Source organism: Chiloscyllium punctatum, chromosome 38 (genome assembly GCF_047496795.1).
Source record: "Chiloscyllium punctatum isolate Juve2018m chromosome 38, sChiPun1.3, whole genome shotgun sequence".
Taxonomy (NCBI): Eukaryota; Metazoa; Chordata; class Chondrichthyes; order Orectolobiformes; family Hemiscylliidae; genus Chiloscyllium; species Chiloscyllium punctatum.
Genome location: NC_092776.1, coordinates 48,574,688 through 48,580,687, shown reverse-complemented (window position 1 = coordinate 48,580,687; position 6,000 = coordinate 48,574,688).

Sequence of the window (6,000 nt, the reverse complement as noted above, 5' to 3'; positions counted from 1 at the left end):
GGCAACTTTTGCCAATCTTATTCATCCAATCTACATGCAAATTAAAGTTCCCCACATTTGTAACAGTATCTGGTTTACATGCTCCTTTTGTTTCTGCCCTACATGTAACTATAGGGTGAGGCCTGTAATGTATTCATACAAGTGACCTATTACCTTTCCTATTTCTCATCTCTGCCCGAACGCTACATCTTGTTCCTTTGAGCTCTCGCTCTATTAATAGCATCCCTAACTAACAGAGCCACCCCATCATCTTTTCCCAGCTTCTTATCTTTTCCACATGTCAAATACCCTTCAATACTCAGGTCCTAAACCTTAATCACCTTGCAACCATGTCTCTGTGATCATTGTCAGGTCAAAAATATTTATTTTTATCTATTTACAAGTCATCTATTTTGATACAAATGATTAATAGATTCAGAGATAGAACCTTTAACTTTGAGTATGTTTTTTGAAACCTCTGGCTCTGCTGGTGAATTTCTAAGCATGTATTCTTTGTCCCTTCCTGTCATTATCCAAATTAATACCCTGTTCTAGTCTTGTACTGTTGCCTATTAATTTACCACATCTCTCACATAATCACTCCCTAGTTATTTTAAAGCCCACTCGATCATTATTTGGCTGAATAACACATAGTTCAGGTGAATGCCATTTCAATGTCACAGTTCCAACATTCCCCAGTAATATTCTCAGTGCCTTACAAATCAACACTCACTTCTTCTTACCAGTCTTTGAGTCACACATTCACCTCTCTAATCCTATTTATCCTAGCCTGGCTATTCTAACTTCCCCATGCTAAGGGTAAGTTATTCTGAGCAGTTCTCTATTCATCACCTTCAGTGATCAGTTTAAGAGCATGGCAGCAATGTTTACTTGTTCACCCTTGTGTTCAAACATAGCTCATGCTAATGAATTGAAGACCTCCTGCCTGACATCTAGAAACGTTGGACAGGGTCAACACAGTTCTTAATTAATTTGGAGTCCAGAATACAAATGTTGGTAATTCATCAGCAATTGGCAGTGTGATTCAAAGAGTCAATTGGCATGGGTATTGTGGTAGTGGAAATGGCCTGAGCTGTTTGCTCACCATGTAAACTCAGTGCTGAAAGAGGGTGCATCAAAGTTATCCTGCAGGATATTGGTTATTATGAGTGGACTATTGCTCTCCATGAATCCCCATATTTATGAAAAGGCCTATGCCCACCACTTGCAGACTTGAAATGTACTTAGTTTACCTCAAATTCCTCTGAATGCATGAAGCCAGTTGAGTCATGCTGCTTCTACAGTACAAGTGATAATTTCCATTAATAGAAGCAAGATACAAACTTTTGATAGCACGTCTCCTTTTTACAGCAATACATGGTGGACAACTATTACACTTGGGCTGTACTTTGAAATTTAGTCTGAATGTAGGCTTAGCACCAAGCTAACATGGAATTAATGATCTGGGAATGAATGAATTTGATGTAAGGAGAGGCAGTGCTAAAACCATATGCATCCCTTTTCCCTTCACTGATTGCAGGTGACATTGACAGGGTCAATGTTTATTGTCCTTCTGTGGGTGGTGGAGAGCTATCTTCTTGAATGTGCAGTTCAGTTCAGAGGCAAGTGAAAAAACAACATTGTTTTGGATATGGAATAATGTATGGCTGTGACCTTACTGGTCCTCTCAGTAAGGGTATTAGTGAAAATCTGACAAAGTGCTGAAGAAACTCAGCTGGTCTGTGGAGACAGAAACAGAATTAGTGCTCTGATGTATCTCTTCTTTGGAACTCTGGTAGTTTCATCAACTCCATTCTATTAATTATTTACCAATAAAATACACAGTCTTCCTGAACATAACAGCACCATGACTTCCAAACTGATCTGCTTTAATACTTATAGACTATTCTACCAAGTGCCTTTCGTCCTATTTTGATACCAAAATATTTAACATTTGTCACAAACAAGTCACATCCAGCAGGACAGAACGGAACAAGTTGGGAATCTTAGATGTGATGATATTCACAAAACAATTCTATTAATTTAAAGAATTACTGCGACTTATCTTCATCAAACATGTTTCCACCTTTTAGAATTAGAATTAGAATTAGAGTCAGTATTATATTGATGTGCCAGCCATGATCACGTAGTGTAGTTCTTTAGTGAAATTTGAACCACAAATAACACTGAGCCAAACTGTTATGTGGATATAGGAAAAACAGATATAAGAGGTAATGAAAGTCAGGTATGGATTTTTAACAATGCTGCAACAGAATTAACTGGAAATTATCCATTTTGCAGCTGAACACAAGAAATTTTGCAAGATTCTAGAAATCTGCAATGGCCTCTGTGAGGAAGGATCAGAGTTAAAGTTTAGACTGATGTCCATTCAACAGAACTGACTCAATGGGATGCCCCTACGCTGATATGAAGATGGCTTCTCAGCAGAAGCATGTGGAATTACATGGGAGAAACCCAGATGTCAACTCAGCAGGTTAGAACGGACAATTCCAACTCAATCAATGAATTAATCCTTATTTCCAGCTTTCATTTCACCAAGTTTTACAGCAGATATGATGAGATTCTTCAATGACGTGGTCTGAGCTAGATTTGAGGGAATGGTTGGCTCATGGAAATTCAAGGTATTCAGAACATTCAAAGGTGAACAAGGGTAAACTCAGGTTCAATGAAGTTTTGCGAAAATTACTACTAATGTAATCAGGAGCAGGAGGATGTGCTTTTCCCAGAAATGGTAGGAAGAAATCAATTGGTCAGACTAAGAAGCCTTGTCGGTGTTGGACTGGGGTGGACAAAGCCAGAAGTCACACGACACTAGGTTCTAGTCCAACAGATCTATTTGAAATCACAAGGTTTTGGAGCCCTGCTCCTTCGTCAGGTGAAGTGTATGGTAACGGGGAGCTGAGTTGTTGAGGATTTGTGCAGTCGAAAAATTGGACTCGAGTCATACAGGCAATGTAATTTAGGAAGTGGTTTAATGATGAAACCAGGTCAGGAAAGATGGTTGCATTTGCTTATTTAGCTTCATCCTGTGCTTTGAGTCTCTGCCCACTTTCACTCTGCCCAATTCCAGCACATTATTACTCTCACAATGTTTGGAGTAGCCAGCCTCTATTACCAATGGACTTCATCACCTCCCTATTTTTGCCACTTAATTCAATCCCTCTGCCATGAGTGATGCAACAGATTGATAGTGGGCCTCCCAAGTCTCTTCCCCACTTCTTGTCCGACACTGCAAAGTGCAAGGAAGAGGGAGAGCATAGGACGTAGGTACCATAGATAATCCAGCTAACAACAGATGGTGGGGATGGGGGCCAGGCAACTCACCTGGGTAACACATATATTCTGATCTTGTTTAATTAATGACTAATTTGATTTGATTTATTATTGTCACATGTACCTAGGTACAGTGAAACATTTTGTTTTTCATGCAGTACAGGCAGATCATAGCATACAAAGTGTATAAAGTTAATAGAACAGAGTGAGAAATACAATGTTATGGCTACAGTGAATGTGCACAAAGAGTAAAAGGTCCGTTCAGAAGGCTAATAACAGCGGAGAAGAAGCTGTTCTTGAATCTGGTGGTACGTCTGTTTAAGCTTTTGTATTTTCTGCCCGACAAAAGAGGTTAGAAGAGATTACAACTGGGATGGGAGGGTTCTAGGTATAGTGATTGTCAACATTGGGATTTAGTTTCTCTCCCTGAACCTCTATGTTTACAATAAATATCACAAGACATTCAAATGAACAATTCCACAGAGGACCTCACTCTTTCTGAGGCTACACCATCTCAGAATGCACAGCCATGCACCAGCACAAATACTCACAGTTAGCTGGATCCACTAAGGCAGTTAGTTAGTTGAGTTTTCACCTCACACCACACAAGGAAGCACAGTGCAAACACTGGTGGCACAACCCTCATGTTGTCCTTCAGGACCCATCAGACACTTTGACAAATAGTTTATAAATGAATTCACCCAGGTATCCCATAGTAGAATAGTCAAACCACTACTGACACAAGTTGGTACCAATGCATCTGCCACACATTATTAAGGAACAATTGACAGTATGACTTTGGTACAAGCAATACTATTCCTAATCTTGCCTGATACCCTTAGTCATTACAATACTTCCCAGAGTCTGCTGTAGCTTTACCTGGGTTCGCGGAGTTGTTCTGTTTCTCTCTCACACTGGACGGTCAGGCAGTCCTGCCTTTGCCATATCAATTGCTTCTTCTTTGTCTCCAGAAGGTTCAAGAGCTCAATCTGCAGTGAGCCTGGTTTTGATATCTTTTTGGATGGTTTTCTGGAATTTTCTATAGTCTGGCCTTAATAATTTGAAACACTGTCAATCATTTGGATGGCTCGCTAATGTTTGTTTCTTTGTGTAGCAGGGCTTGGATGTCTTTCTGTCTCATTTTTGATTGAAAATATGCATTCCTCCTTTGTTTGGTTGAACTGTTGACAAGACATGTCCTGTTATGCTATGCTAATGTTATTAACACCTGGCTGCTGTGTTTACACTATGTCTAGTTTCTGGGTTTGCAATTTGCAGAACTTTACTTGGCCAATGTGTCCCATACCCAGCATGCCTTGCTATTTGGCCAAGTTGGCAATCTAATTGTGTTTTAACAGCCATGAGGCTGCAACACTCATGAATCTTGCGTTTAGCTGGGCACAAATGCTATGGTTGAGAAAGAGAATGCCAGAGATACAGTAACAACTTTTCCACACACATTCTTCCCAGTAACGGTGAGGAGTGAGGAGTCCAAATTGATTTCCAAGTGAATTGCTGGTACGGGGAATTGTGTAACTGTTTATCACAGAGAAAAGCTGCCGTATGAAGCTTCAGCTCTCAAATGAGTCCATGCAGGCTGTGGCCACAGCAGTGCGAACTTTAGGTGCAGAACTCTCTACAACCTTAAATAAGGTGTCAAACACCTTTCAGATTTCTCATTTCCAACTTCCACCTTATTTTGCTTCACCATCTGGGCTGCAGCAGATTGTAACATGGCACTGGCCCAGTAGAAAGTTGATATGCAAGGGAACATGGAGGTTGGAAGACTTGGAGGCAACTCAAAATGTTTCAAGTTTGCAACAATTGCCACCACCCCACCCCACCCCACCCCTACCCCCTGTCATGCCCAACATTGTGCCTTGTTTCCGATGTTTGAGTCTGCTATAGCACACAACATACATGCTCACAGACACAGACACACAAACACATATGCATATGCACAGCAAAGATGTGCACAACATATACACAACACAGATACTTACAATATACACACACACCAACTGGGAAGAATTTTTAAAATTCGCTTGCAGAATGTGGGTGTCACATGCTGGCCAGCATTTATTGATCATCCCTACTTGCCCTTGAGAATGTGGGGGTGATATGCTTTCTTGAATCGCTGCAGTCCATTTGCTGCAGGTAGACCCACAATGCCCTTAGGGAGGGAGTTCCAGGATTTTGACCCAGCAACAGTGAACACTGTGTGATACATTTCCAGGTCAGGACGATGAGTGGTTGGAGGGGAGCTTGAAAGTGCTGGTGTTCCATGTATCTGTTGTACTTGTCCTTCTGAATGAATGTGGTCATGGATTTGGAAGGTCCTGGCTAAGAAATAATTAAGAGCAGGAATATGCCATTTAGCTTTTTTGAGCCTGCTCCAATAGGATGCAATAAAATGGGGTTGATCTGATTGTGCTCTCAACACCACTTTCCCACCAACCCCAAATACCTGACTCCATTGTTTGTCTCTGGCTTAAAACTATTTACTGAGCCTGCTCAAAGGAAAAGAGTTTCAAAGGAAAAGAGTTCCAAAACTCAGCGAGAAAAGTCACCTCGTATCCACTTATGTATTTTCAAACAGTTCCTGTTGAAACACCCTTTCAACATTCACCTGATTAAATCCCCACAAGATCTTGTATGCTTCCATTAGATCACCTTGCATTCTTCCAAACTTCAATTAATTGAGACCTAGCTTGTGCAACCTTTTCT